Source organism: Dermacentor andersoni, chromosome 5 (genome assembly GCF_023375885.2).
Source record: "Dermacentor andersoni chromosome 5, qqDerAnde1_hic_scaffold, whole genome shotgun sequence".
NCBI classification, from domain to species: domain Eukaryota; kingdom Metazoa; phylum Arthropoda; class Arachnida; order Ixodida; family Ixodidae; genus Dermacentor; species Dermacentor andersoni.
Window position 1 is genome coordinate 44,624,260 of NC_092818.1, and position 15,353 is coordinate 44,639,612.

The 15,353-nt window shown below is 47.5% G+C and overlaps 1 long non-coding RNA gene across 1 annotated transcript in view; it reads left to right on the forward strand.

The window, feature by feature from the left end:
- The window catches only part of LOC129384608 (uncharacterized), a 61,016-nt gene extending 46,064 nt beyond the window's left edge, over positions 1 to 14,952 (forward strand). Inside the window, exon 2 of the long non-coding RNA XR_008612315.1 lies at positions 14,692 to 14,952. This is a non-coding gene — a long non-coding RNA (uncharacterized lncRNA). The remainder of the gene's footprint in view (positions 1 to 14,691) is intronic.
- The last annotated feature ends 401 nt before the right edge of the window (positions 14,953 to 15,353 follow it).

Sequence of the window (15,353 nt, forward strand, 5' to 3'; positions counted from 1 at the left end):
GCTAGGATCCTGGGATTTCTTTGTGGCGCGACGTCGAAAAAAACTATCATCCTCTATGGCTCTCGCCTCCGTTAGGCAGAGATTACAAGCACTCAGCAAAGTGTAGCGAACAGTGCATACATTCTCTGAAATCACACATGCAACGTACAGAACAGCATACGTTTCAATAAAGAACAAGCTCAACATAAGCATCTGGACCACGTGCATAATTGATGATAAGGTACTCCTGCGCCTACATGCTGTGCGAAGCAAGCAGCGCTCCCCGCATAAGTTTCCCGGTAAAGATTATTGTTGCGCAAGCTGCCGCGGCGACGGCAGCTTGACTGTTGCATACGAAGCAGGGAGTGACGTAACTACACTTTCGTACGTGCAGAAACAATCCGCCTATCAATTGATTTGTATTGGGACACGTAAGTATAATGAGGACTTCTGAAGAGCAGCGTGCATACGAGGCGCGGCGGATTTCTGTTCTCTTTGGTCCATCCTTTGTAGGTGCACGAAGCAGCGCCTCAAGCCAAGTCGCAGGCCGTCGAAACGTAATATTTACGTAAAGTGCGCGTGAATGTCGTCACGTGAATAATTTCAACCTACATCGCATTGTGTAATCGTTCCAATTGTCGTTTACAGCTTTGCTGCCCAACGAAGCATTTACAGCATTTATTGGAGCCATTTCTTGTGTGTAAATAAAGCGCTCTTCTCAGAACTAAACTTGTATGGGCGCTGAATGTGTTGTTTTTAGTGCAGGTTCTGATAAGCCAGTCGTGCCGGTGGCCCGTGCTTGGACTCGCATGTAACGATGAAATTTTTTGAACTGCTGTCCTTGCAAGACAAAAAGAACAAGAAAACGAAGCCGCTCTGTTTCTTTGCCCTCTTTCTCTCTGTCCTGTATATTCGAGAAAGCGGTTTCCACCCGGGCGAGGAGACATGCGGCGAGTATGCGCACATGAAGGGCCCAGGTGAAAGGTGCAGCAGCGCCAGCTGTGCATTTCTGAGCAAACTGCTGAATCGCGGAAACTTCCCACCCATGACCTAGTATGCTACAGTTTGACAGCTATTATTTTTTTTCGGCACGCTGCCACGCTCTCTCCTTATCATGGATGTTGTGAACGCTCACTTAATCAAAGAAATTACAGCATGCCACATTCGTATATCCCTTCTCACCTGGCACGGACGACAAGTTACTCATCCCCACACCTGAACCCTCATGCCATTTCAACGTTCGTTTCTTTTTTTTCCCCTGTAGTTAAAGGCTGGAACGAACTTCGGCGTGGCAATTTATTCATTTGAGAAACTGAAGTGAAGAAAACATAGGACGCAATATAGGAAGGTTACAAAAGCTCTTCCCTAAGGGTTCTACTAGGAGTAGAAGCAAATATCACTTAGAAAAGCAGCACTTTTGTACCCATCACTGCATAGTGTCCATGGTATTACAATATTTCTTTTTGCATCAATTAAATAAAGACAGCATGCAGTTTGTTCTTAACATGGTTTGATAGCCAGTAGCTTCCACGACGCTCAATCGCAGGCAAGTGACTTGAAATTTGCATACCATAGACGGAACTCGCCTCTTCTATGTCATCGCCTGATCTGCATTTTCCAGCTACCGCAATTGAATGCTGGCAGAACAGAGCTGTCCCATATCATTCTCTGTCGCCACTCGATGCACCATCACTCTGTCGAGCCATTTCACAAATACTTTCCCACTAATAAGACACGCCCGCTACCCGTTGATCCTTTTCCTCTCCGTCCAACATGCGCTTTCACGATTACATATGCAACTCACCCGTAAACGCATTTTTTGAAAGGCAAATGGCGTCAATTCCTCTGCTCTAATGGATGGCGTGTCTCATTCGAGCTGTCTTCGCGATCAATTACTTTATTTTGAGAATTGTTCATGAAAAAATGAGTGGTCACTCGTGAGCGTTTCTCCTTTTGCATTGTATTCTCTGCACCGCTTCGTGCTTATTCATGTCACTTATCTTGTTGCCAATCGTGTTCTGCGTTACATAAAGTGCATTCGGGCACAAGTCAACACGTTATTCCTGTCCATGAGCGCATGCTTTCTACTTGGGCTTGTTCTGTTTAATTTTTCATCGCGAAAACGCTTTGTGTCTCCCAAGACTTTTGGTATAAAGGTAGGGCAAAATGTGCGTCGACATACCAGAGAGCTGCGCGCGGCCTGCGGGCTTCACACGGTTCGCAATTTCTGACTTCGAAGGTCAGTACACGGCAGGTATATAGTTCTGAGCACATATTCCTCCTGCATCACACCTGGCAGCAACTTGAACGACGCCGTCTCGGCACACCATAAGAGTGTTTCTCAATATAAAATATAGAAGCTTAGTGTATGATAACACACAAAAGCGGTCGGCCGTGTAACTAGTTTGTTTTGAGCTGGTTTCGGGCAACACACTCACTTCGATTATGGCATGCGGCAGCTCGCACAATTATTATTATTATCATCATCATCAGCCTCTTTTATGTCCACTGCAGGACGAAGGGTCCTCTCTGCGATCTCCAATTATCCCTGTCCTGCGCCAACCGATTCCAACGTGCATCTGCGAATATCTTAATTTCATCACCCAAACTAATGTGGCACAATGAAATGATTAAACAAACTGATCAGCGCAAATGCGCAAATGCCTCAGAACCACTAACTGTAACAAGCGCAATGTGGGAAAAATCAACGCTGATGCAAAAAAGCATCCACCTAGTTTTACATGCCTTCATCAAAAGATCAGCCCATAGTTAGGGCGCAGAGCTATGGAATCTACGCAAGAAGTTCTTTTATCAAAATGTATGACTCCCCGTGATCCGCCGTCAGGCATTCAGGTGGTCCGTCTCTTAACCAAAAGTGTATAGGTTCGGCACCACTCCTGGAGACATTTGTTTTTCGTTTTTTTTTTTCTCGATTGGACTCTTGAAAATATGCCTCATCTGAACTTTTTGTGGTGGCGTTTCAGTGTCAGGGCACAAATATGGGATCAGGTGCAACACCGCGAACAAGGCGCATCTAGGTATCGGTTTGCCTATCTTCACTGTGCGCCAACAGCACGTGCTTCCAACTTCGTGTGCTTCCATTCCACGCATTGTGCAAACGGGAATGTTACCGTTAATATGCTAGCAAGGCACACATTACGCGATCTGATTGGCTTTTGACAAGCGCGGCTTTTTCTTTTCCGGCGACGGAAATCGGTTTCGTACCGATCGGCGCGACGTTCATTTTCTCGTCGCCGACTAGCTCGGCGAGGTCCATGTCTTACTCTCACAGCCCATTATGATTATTTTTGTCCTTCCCGTAACCGCCCCAGCCTCCGCGTTTGCGGTTTAGGGGGACACCTATAGTCGGTGACAACGTGAGAATAACGTGGTTCTATGTACGCTGTACAACTCGAAAGCAATTTGCCGAGATGCACCAAACATTTATGTTCACTTATTTGCTTGACGTCAAGCGGCTTGGCGAGTGCAAAACAACTGTTTTCTCCGCCAGAACGGTCTTCGTGTCACTCGTTTCAGGATGAAATCTGAACGTTTAGGGAAAATTTTATTGGTGATATTGATATAGTTCTCAGCCATAGCTAACATTTCAGCTTGAAACAATCAGCTATTACTTTCCAATTCGCGTAGCATTTACATTAGCAGAGCCAATTTATTGAGCTGTGAGTGGACTCCTGCAAGCTCGGCTTTCTTTCAGAGGTGGACTAAGTTTTTCTGGGAGGAGCTTGTTTGTATTTCTCTGGTTTTCACCGACTACAGTTTTATTATGGCTTTCAGAAATAAACTAAATATAATATATCGTACTTATTCTTGAGAAAGCAATTAGAAGGACGCTCGAGGCGCGCTTGCCTGGCCACCGATGGCGTTGGCGATCTCATGCTGTCACGGAATAAGCACTCATGCACTCCTTTTACATATAGGACTAAACATAAAAGAGTAAACGCCAGATTGAATTAGCGTAATCCTGTCCGCGGACTCTGCAAACGCAGTCGTTTTTTTTTTATATACCTTATCTCACCCGCCGTGGTTGCTCAGTGGCTATGGTGTTGGGCTGCTGAGCACGAGGTCGCGGGATCGAATCCCGGCCACGGCGGCCGCATTTCGATGGGGGCGAAATGCGAAAACAGCCGTGTACTTAGATTTAGGTGCTCGTTAAAGAACCCCAGGTGGTCGAAATTTCCGGAGTCCTCCACTACGGCGTGCCTCATAATCAGAAAGTGGTTTTGGCACGTAAAACCCCATTATTTCTTTATATCTTATCTTAAGCACGATCTAGGTGCGGGGCCTTAGTCTTCATCACGAGAACTTTGTAAGACGCTGTCAGCACTACGCTAAATTTTACCATCACTTTCAATGCTTCCCATTGCCATCAGGCGAAATGGCCAGTCCTACTTGAGGCCCGTATTCGGTACCCGATAGTAAATTAGTGAATTTGTCATACGTAAATAGGCTCAGGCCCGCGAATGCGCTAGCTATAACACAGCAGCGGTACCACTTCTGGTTCAGCTTCATTCTTTATTTGACGTCAGAGTTAGAGAACCTTATGATTGTCCAAGTTTACATGCTTTTTTCACTCTAAGTAAAATGGAAGCTTGGAAGAACAAGACGGCCAGACGCCATCTGCCATTCTCTGAAATCGGACTATAGACACATGAGCGTGTTTGTCAGCATGTGAGTGACAGGAAGGTGGCCTCATTGACATTGTTCTTTGTTTTGTTCTTCTATTTTCTTTCTTTTTGGCTGTGCACATTTTTTGCGGTTAACGAGTCGGCAACAGAGGACGACAATTCTGAGGAAAAATACACAGCGATACAGTGCAGCCTTCAGCATATACGGGGATAACCAGCAAACTTGAACAAATTATTTCACCAGGTTCACTTTCTCTCAACGCTTTATCAATCACGTCATTATCCATCTGGCCTTTTCGGAAAAGTATGGTTTGGTACCTCATCAGGACTCGCACAGTTTTTTGTGCTAGTTTTCTTTTCAATTCACATTCAAGTGAACCAAATTTGGCTCTCGAATACTTAAAACAACACTATGTGGCTTCCACAAAAACTGACGGTTGATAAATGCTACTTGTGTGGCTGCCTCCCGTATATAGATTACCGCCGTGTGTATGCCAAAGTGCCGAAATGTTCCTTAAAATTTGATGATATAAAAGTGACTGTTTTGAAGCTCAATTATCGGCTCCTAGCAAAATTACTTCACGCACTCGAAAACTTGCAGAATATGTGTGTAAACGTTTGGCTGTCTTCATTAGAAACCTCATCTGCGAATCTTTTCGTGTTCGACCATACCGACCGTGCAACTGCGCGAAAATTAGCTCTACATTCAGTTTCAGTTTATTATTTTTCAATATACATAGTTGGTTGTTAATATTATGCAGGCGAGGTGTCCCAAAGTCAAACGACTGCAGCGGGACCCTCGGTTAACAAGATTGGTAGAAAATGATTATTTAATACAGCAGTGTAAAACTATGGCATAAAACTATGGTATATAAAGAACAAAGTAGTGAAACGGAATACATTGAATTTTATACAAGGGGTCATACATGTGCAGTAAAAAAAAATCCACATTACCAGTATAAATTGTTATAACCTATTTAACAAATGAAGTACACACTTTATATACAAAGTAAGTGAATCAGGACAACTAGCAGTAAAAATGGAATTTTTATGTTCATATTTGAACGCATGCAAAATTGGTGATGATATAAGAGCATGGGGTAAGTCATTCCAGAGTTCAATCGCTGAGAGGAGGAGGAGGAGGAATAAACTTTTATTGTAGAACCAGCACTTTATGATGGCCGGGCCTAAGCCTCCCACGAAGGGACGTCGAGGGCTTGCCTCGCCGCCGCCTCGCGGGCGTGCTGGGTCGCCCAGGTTTGGTCGTCGAGGGCGGAGCTCCGCAGAGCCTCATGCAACCTCGACGAGAGAGTCGTGGTGTTAGTCTGGGTGTACTGTGCTGGGCACTCCCATAGCATATGCGGAAGTGTAGCCGGGTGAATTCCACAGCACCGGCAGTTGGGGGTAGTGTAGACGTCCGGAAATATAAGGTTGAGGCGGGCGGGTGAAGGGTACGTGTTTGTTTGTAGTAGACGCAAGGTGGTAGCCTGCGCCCGGCTGAACTTTGGGTGAGGCGGGGGGAAGATTCGGCGACTGAGGTAAAATGCCTTAACGAGATCGTTATAAGTTGTCAGACTGTCCCTGGTGCCGTGCTGCATTTAGGTAATAGAAAGTTGTGATTATGGGCAAACCTAGTGCTATTGGTATTTGTGAGCATTCCAGAGTCTATTAATTGAAACGTGAGGTGTTTGTTAAGTAATTAAAGTAGAGTGATAAGAAAATCAAATTTAAACAAGCCAGATATAGTAAGAATGAAGTTAGCCTGAAGCAGCAGGGCTGCATTAGAGTAAAAAGAACTGTTGGTAATAATGCGAATGGCCTGGTTCTTATTGTGCTGTATGAACGAAAGGTGACAGTTATATGTATTTCCACACGAAGTAGTGTCATATGTAACGTGAATATGTATGACGGCAAAGTATAAAGACAATAATGCGTGAACAGAAAAAAATGTACGAGATTTAACGAGAGCTCTTATGCCAAAAGCAGTTTTTTGCCTAACATAAGCAATATGATTATTAAAGTTCAAGTTAGGCTCTAATTTTATGCCAAGGAAAATTACACCGAGATAGGTTAAGAATCGTGTGTATCTACTTTAATCTTTTCTTAGCATTTCGATAAATGTGGAGCCGATACAGCATGATGTCGTCTGTTGTGCAATTATAAATGACAACGGTTTCGAAAACAAAAATCTCGGCAGCTAAAAGAAAATCACGCAACGGGATAGTTGGTTAGACATAATTAAATCTGTTGCGCGAAGCGCCGACGGGTCAGGACATAAAGGAGAAAACAAAACACGACACCAGAGTGAAAAGGTTCAACGAACTTGTATGGATATCTGTAAAACGTAGCTTTTTGATGCGACGAGTTAAATGCTGTACAATTGTCTTTCTGTTAATCTACACAACGTTTAATCTTACGCAATCTTTGTGTTTACGTGCTGTACAAGACGCAAATTTATCGTGATGCAGAGTTTATGCGTACGCCCAACAGATTTAACACTCTAAGCCCAAACTAAAACTGTGAGACGCCGACGAAGTCATGTCACGACGATGAAGCGAACGTTTGTCGAGAGAAGAACGGTGAGCAGTGATGTACGTTGAGAGAAATACGACGCCACCGCCGTGGTGGCGTAGTGGTTGTGGCGTTGCGCTGACAAGCCTGAGTGCGAGGGATCAAATCGCGGCAGCGTCGGTGGCATTTAGGTGGGGACGAAATGCAGAAACACCCGTGTACCGTGCATTGAGTAGAAGTCGATGAACTCCATGGGCTCAAAATTAAGCCGGAGTCCCCCACCCTGGCTATATTGTCGTTTTAGCACGTAAATCGCCAGAATTGATTCGAAATGAGGCGTGAGAAAGAGCGGTACGCTGGAGTCCTAATTACTCCCGTCTTATTCCAGCACCTGTGGTGTAATGAAAACGACGTTGAGGGTATCCTCTCGCCCGGGTCCAGTGGTCTCACGCGCACACCCCTACTGAGCAACGCGGCACAAGCAGAAGTCATGTTTAGCAGATTACGACAGTGCTCGCTTTGGCTGCTTCGCTTCAAGAACAGCGCCATTTAGAAGCACCGCAGGAGTACTAAACAACACAGGCTCTGCCGTATACCATTTTAAGTAACAAGCTGAACACTAGTATAAATGACCAGTTTGCGACAGTTAGCGCCGCATGGCGCCACGATGTGTGAAGTAACAAAATAGTAGCAGAGCGCCAAAAGTTGACATTACGAAAGCGCATCATCGCAATTCCTAACCTCCCTAGCTTTTTTAAAGTGCATTTCCTTCGTTCACGCCTCGCTCGCGTATGACTTCCTGCCTGCAACAGGCGACATCACGTATTAACAGGTGAGTATCACTCAGGGCAAGCACTAAGGCGAAGCACTTATGAATTCGTGCAGGGCTGTGCAGTAAGCGCAAGCGCGTCTCCGAAGTTAGGAGCACGGAAAGCAAGTTTTACCGTAGCTAGGGGGGCACCAGCAAAGATTGCTCCACTAAGGGCGCTTCATCAAGGAAGCATACAAAAATGGCCACAGGCGACAACACGTACGCGCATGCGAGCATCGCATGGGCGAGCAGTCGGTTAAAACAGCAGTGCAGGGCTATGTAGTCAGGCTACGCCATTGGAGCAGGGGAAGAAAGTTGGAAGATAACATCGGAGCGGCCACATGATATCAGGCACCTCCAAAGAATCATTCACTAAGGGTGCCTCAGGAGCGGAGCTTTCAGAAATGACGTAAGGCGGGCTAACTGCAGTGAAAGCTACGACACAGATACAAGGAATAAATTCCAGCATTGCCATTTGTTGGGCGTGTTGGTAAACTGACTTGGAAAGCATATTTAGCGTCAGCAAACAAGGACGGAAGGGAGACGACACCACAATGCGCTCGGCTCGTCGTCACGCTTTCGCTTTATCATTGTCATCACTTCAGAGCGTGCTCCCATTGTAGTCAAGAAATCCAGTTGTCGTCATGCCGTCCTCACGCCATCGTCGTCATTTGTTTGTGCTTATAGTGACCGCGGTTAGGTCCACTACAACAATGTGTGAGTCAGTGAGGGAAAGGCCTGTGAACCGTTTGATCCGATGGCAGGAACTCAAGAAACTTTTTTTTCTGCTTCAGACGTCGCAGAATATAGTCCTCGTCACGGTGTTGTCATTATACCATCGTTATAAGGTAAACATGGCTATGTCAATGTTGTCTTGTTGTCGTTGTTAGGCAGCCTTTGCCGCTCCATGAATATTCGTTCTTCGTTATTCCACCGCCACTGTGTCGCTGTCATACAGCCATCGTCTTGCTTCAATGCTCATTTGCTCCCTTTACGAGCGAGAGTTATAGGAAAGTGAGACGATATCACAGTAGGTGACTTATAGTGGAGGGAACGAAAGACTAATTATTACGTCTACACATGCTGAATAAACGCGACAACGACTAAGATCTGTCATTATATTGGTTGATTACTGTTGCATTACATCGGCAGTATTCGTAAGATGACTTCTGCCTAATTCTTTCTCTGAAATAATTTACGATCATTTTTCATTATGCAATGACGTAAAAATAAATGAGAGACTTGCGAAAACGTTGTGGCAGCGTGTTACACTCCTGTAACACGTGAAGGCGAAAGCCTGCTTCTCACTTGGTAATGTATTAGATATAACGACCGGAGGGGTCAGACTTCTTGCAGAACATAATGAGCCACAGTGTGAAGTACACATATAGCAAATCGTCGCATGCAAGCTTCAACCTCCTCTGCACGTTGCCGTCTCGCAATGTCGCGTTGCCGCTTTCGCAGTTCGTCTTCTTCGGCTCATTTTCGACGCTTAGCTGCGGCTTCACGCGCTCGTACAGGGGGGTCAGTGGTCATAAGCGCAGAGCTTCCGCTTCCCAACTTTTCGACCAAGAATCGGCGAGTGTGGTTTATGGAAGTAGAGGCCCGCTTTCAATTCTAGCCCAACACGTCACAGAGCAAGGTATCAGCAAGTCGTCGCCGGCTACTATCCGACATCGCCGATGCCATAGACGACCTCCTAGCAGGTACGCTTGCTTCAAGTTATTGGAACATGAATGGTGTGTAGTTGTCATTCTAAGCGCCTAAACAGCTTCCCTTTATTTCCTGTTCGAAAACTTCCTCTGCGTGGTTTGTTTTTTCTGAATTAGGTTATCACGTATGTTGCTGAAGCGCATACCTTAGGGCCGTAAACAGCAGTGCAAGCGAATAAAAATCGCTAGTAGTTGTTTTGCAACGGTGTTACATCCACAAATAAGTACAGTGCTAAACGAGTCATGTGTCAACAAACAGAAAGCGTGTTCGTTTACATTCTTTCAGTGCCCGTCGGGCGATGCAGTTGATTATTTGCGAAAGGAAATTGCGGCGCGAGTAATGCCGTGTTCGGGTCTCCGACATTTCACGCTGATTCCCTCGGTCTCCTTTTATACGTGGTGGATTGTCGCTTGTCGATTGGTGGAAGTGAGCACGTGGCACCTGCGGTGAGTCGTATCTCCCGCTGGCGCATTGCCACGCGTTCACCTGTGGTGATAGCGCATCCGTGACGTCAGAGCCCTTCCGCGTAACTCGGCCAGCATGGAGCGGTCAACACATACATAAGCTTACCTGTAGCATCGATGGCGCAGTTTGCTCGCTGCATGTGCGCGGTGTCCATTCCAACGGGTACGATGATCACTCGGGGTGTCTGCAGGGTTCGCTGCCACGCGTTCGCTGCCATTACAGGGTTCCTGGTGCTAGCCGCAATGACGGGAGTGCAAGCTCGCTGCCCTCCCAGGCGGTCGGGTCTCTTGAGTAACTGTGACTACACCGTATGTTCCCCCGCGGAGTGCGCCGCGCAGGGTCTGGAGTGCTGCCCGAAACCATGCGGTGGAAGCTCGTGCGTCAGAGGTATGGCCCACTGTTTACTGAACCACGATTGACTGATCATTTGGGTTCAACATTTCAAAACAACATAGTGGGTTATGAGCCACGGCATACCGGAGGACTTCAGATTAACTTTGAAGGCTTGATATTCTTGAGCGTTCACTTACAATTAAGCGCCCGAATGTTTCTGTGCCGTTTACCTCGGAATTTGGCCGGCGAATCGAGCCTGCGCGTCCCGGCGCTCAGCTGCAGAGCGCCGCAGCCAATGAGCTAACGTAGCGCGTGGTACGGTGCACTGTGGGAAGCTATTCCGAAGGCTTAGAGAGGTACGTCTTTTCCGATGAATTGTGCCTGCTCTTATGGAAATTATCCGGACCGAAATAACGAGCACTTCCTGCGACACCGTCTCCAATGTGTTAGCGAGTGCTGCTTCGGGCACCACGGCTTGGTGAACTTCGAAATTCAGCGTCGAATCGGTCTTGCGAACGTCACTATAGTTTGGTGTTGTAAGCATTGCCTATTGCACTCAATATTCCAAACGCGTCGAATCCGCTACTGCCTTATATTCGGCTTTAGAGTTGTGACGTGCACTTTTTTTATAACATTGAATGAAAAATGTGTCCCTTGTAGGTAGCGCAGTGCCGTCAGATAAAACTAAACTGATTTTCCTGTGACAACGATAGAAATCTTTTGATGCCAAAGCATTGCATGTCACATTGAGCGACAAAGGCGGCGTCTGTAGCAGTGACCTAAATTCCTACTGCCTGCGGCGCCACGTCAGCTCCGCGCCTCGACGGAGCCGAGCGGGGGAAAGGAAACAGCTGCCGTGTCAGGTGTTGCCTTAGGGTAGCGTTCGTCGCAGTGACGTCAGGGCCCCTTCCCTCGTGGAAGTGTCTTATCCGGGCAAGCTCTCGTTTACGTTCGAACTTCGCCTCGGTAATCGCTATGAAGAAATTGCTGGGTAAAGAAAGCCGAAAAGAAAAATTGGCTGAGGTTTCGCTCCTCTAAACATAGCTATAACGGCCGAAGTGTTTCCCAGTTTACACAGCGTTTCATTAAAGTTAGGCCACAGTATTTCACAGGCGTCACACACGCCGCCGAGTGGGTTGTCAGTGCAGTCGCGGTGAAGCCTGGCCGTCGCAGTCGAACTTGCCAGAGCCGAATGGTCCGGTTCGTCAAACTTTCATTGTGTGTGTCCTTGCTTGTATTCACGTCTTCTTCTCCTTATTCTTCTTCCTGTTTGTGAACGCCGGCGGTGGTAGCTTCGATCTTGGCACACTTCCGCGCTTGATAAGCGTCTCTATGGCGTGTTAACCTGGCGTCCCTTTGCCCCGGTGTTTCAGCAGGCAACTTTGCCTTTGCTTGAGCTTTCGCAGCCTGCCGTCTAGATATATCTAGCGGATGGCTCCACTCAACCTTTCGCTTGCCGTGAAGCACATGCAAAGACGGCCCAGCCGGCGCGCCATCCATGGCGACACTGATACCACTGAGCGACTAAGTGCCGGCGAAGCAGCCGTTAAACCCTCGCTTAGTCACGTGGTGCCGCAGCGGCAAGGCTCCGAGCGGCTGCCACCCATCTCCGCAGCGGATCACGTGGCGTGACGTATCACCTGCCAAACTTGCGCTCCGGCGGCTCAAGGTCATTGCAACACGATGAATCACCTTGCGAGACATGGCGTAGTAGAGTTTTCGCTTTCAGAGGTTGGCGGGGGTGAGTTTCGAACTTACGACCCCACGCTCGGAAGGCGAGTGTCTTGCCCACTGGGTTAAACCAGCGCCTTCTAGATAGCCGGCCTAGGCAGTCGGCTTTATGACATCATGTCACTGGGACCGATATTTCCATTGCCAAGCGTGGCCTGACGAATACGGCTACGTCAAAATTTCCACGGCTTACTCGGGTGTCTTTAATTATATTCTATGGCAGTTAATCAAAGTGGAATGATGTCACAGATTAGAATCTATGGCAGTTAATCAAGGTAGAATGACGTCTGAGATCGCAGCGCACCGGCCTTGGTCAAACGTCTCAACGCACTCGTTTGCCCGCGAGGAGTACATATTTAGAAACAACGCTCAACGGTGTTCAATACGACATTAACACTTTCGCAATCACACAAAGCTAAACAGGTTACAGCTGAATTCATATACTCGCACAAGACTACATATACGTTGGAAGAACTTGCAGCTCACCATGCCGCTATGACGTACGCCACCACAGAGCTGACACAGAAATGGGTCATATTTTCACACTCTAAGGCAGCTCTTCACAGTATCAAGTCTGCATTACATCAGCGAATTTGCGAGCAGATGGTACGCGACATCAGGGAAGTACACCCCCATGCTCTGGACATGGGGCACAACATTAATCTCTCAGTGGATTCCTGCTCACTGTGGCATCTTCGGCAACGAGTCTGCTGACGGGGCTGCCCCGTCTGCCCACGCACACACCCAGACACGTCCAATACTTTTGGCGAGGTCGCGCATTGCCAGGGAACTTCGCCTGCTTGCACGCAAAACTCGCAAACTTTCTGGACTGCAATTGCCGATTGCATAAGCGGGACCGCTCGCTACGGCTACAACTGCCGCCTAGCCTTTCCCGCGGCGAAACAACCTTTGATGTGCCGTAGTGACTGAGGGTGGCGTTCACGTGCTCTTGCTCCTATCGTATGAGAATAACCGAGAGCCCAGTGTGCGACTCCTGTAGGCGCGAGGAAACCATCGAGCACCTATTATGCACGTACCTTCGCTACGACGTCCAACGCCTCTCTCTCAGGACAACTTTAAACCCACTGAACTCGATACTGTTCTATGAATGAAAGATGCTCGAAACGTGGCCACAGCCGTCACTGGCACAAAAAGCGATTCCTGCACTAGTATACTGCTAGAAGTGCACCGGCTAAGAGATCGCCTATAGTGTCCCTGCGCATCCTCCCCCGTGCACTCGATGCCCACTCTCCCCTTCTTTTCCTCTTTCTATTTTCCTTTCGCTTACGCCCAGTGTAGGGTAGCAAACCGGGTGCTCGTCTGGTTGACCTCCCTGCCTTTCTTCTCCTTACTCTTTCTATCTGTCCGTATGTAAACTCTTAGCCATACCCAGTGACCCAAGTTGTCTGCAAGCTTGACTTACTAGGTATTCAAGGTATTTGTCTGGATTCTATTTGTTACTGGAGCATTTGTCAGTGGGTATGTGTCAAATGGGCATGTACCCAAACAGACAGTTTCGACACTGTGTGCATTATATTGGCATGGGGTTATCCTTAAGCAATCACCCAGAATGGACCTGGTGAGGTAACACAGGGGGCATACAGCCTCAATATAAAGGTGATAGCACCCCATGCACGTTGAACGCGGCCGTTTGTTGAATCGCCATTTAAATGTGTATCTGTAGCGGCGTCTTCAGCAGATGGCGCAGCGTGCCCAGAGCAAAGCGCGAGCGAGGAGCCTGGCTCCAGTATGCTCCTCATACCCGATGCCGCTCCATGTGCCTCATTCGATGAGCCCACTTACTGTGTCCATGCCTCGCCCAAAGAAGCCACTCTCCGCCCAGGAGTTTTAAGAACGCAACCACGAAAGGCACATGAGCGGCCCAGCATTAACGTCTCTATGGAAATGGGATGCGTGGATGTAACCCCATAGATGTATGATAAGCTGTCAACCTTTGAGGTAAAGTGGAAGCGCAAATCGCTACGCCGCCTTGCGGGTGGTCAGACCCTACTTGCTTGGCTGCGAGATGGCTCGATTGCCCGCTTTTTACGTAGGTATGTTTCTCTATGCTTTATACCCTTCAGACAAGCAGTTTTTTTTTTTGTCGATGAGTATACATAGCTGCTGGAACTTTGACTTGCAAGCTGCCACAGTGCCTAGACTGTGCCCACTTGGGCCTAGGTGCACAAACCATGGTACGCAAGCCATTACGTTAAAATGTCTAGTACAGCGTTTGGACCTAGCACCAGGAGGTACCACTGCATAAATAATGCACAGCAATGCCTCCATCACATAAGAAAATGTACTGTGGTGTTATAAAAGCTTTTGTGTCTTTCTGATTGCGCACAATACCAGACACCACAACGTTTACCTAATAGCTGAACTTTGCTTCCTTCGATAGAACGCAGGTTGGCGAAGGATTTGTCAGTGTAACACTAGACGATCTTGCGTATAATGTTGTCGAAATGATGTTCGTTCTCCTCTCACTTCGCACCATTCCAGGTATACGTCCGCCACCCGAATTCACAGAGATCTGTCCACCAGTGTTTAATTGGGCCCAGGACTGTGTTGAGCCGAGGAATAACACGACTTGTGAACAACTGAACTGCTTCAAGGTGGGATCCATCTGCTGCCGCAATGGCTGCAAGGAAAACTACTGCTACCTCGTGCCTGGCACATTCAAGTGAGGCCCTCGGTCACCGCTAGCCACGCCAAGCTTCTTCTCGACACTTTATCTGAATAAACATCCGTTTGATATGCTCATCAATCTTCCGCTGGCCAGGCATGTTCTGTGGCAATGTGTACGCGTTTAATTGTGCTGAAAAACCTCAGTACACTACTAGGTTGCTTTTGGTTATCACAGGGCTCCTTCGTTTATAACTCTGACCTTTGCAAACGTCTGAAGGTACCTTCGAAGTCATTCTGCGTTGATGCTGTCGCCACATAATTCTTCATCAATCTCGCCTACAAGACGATCGCGCGTGTACCATCATCTGGTGACTTGGGGCTCTATCCTGGACAATGTCACATTTTCTTCGACGCGTGACGTAGGCGCGACGTGTTCCAAATGGCGCAGATGTAGCCGTCGTGCTTTCGTAACGTGACGCAAACATCACGTTTCGCCTAAGAAACTGAAATGGAGGCACTCAGTCTAACTTTCTTGA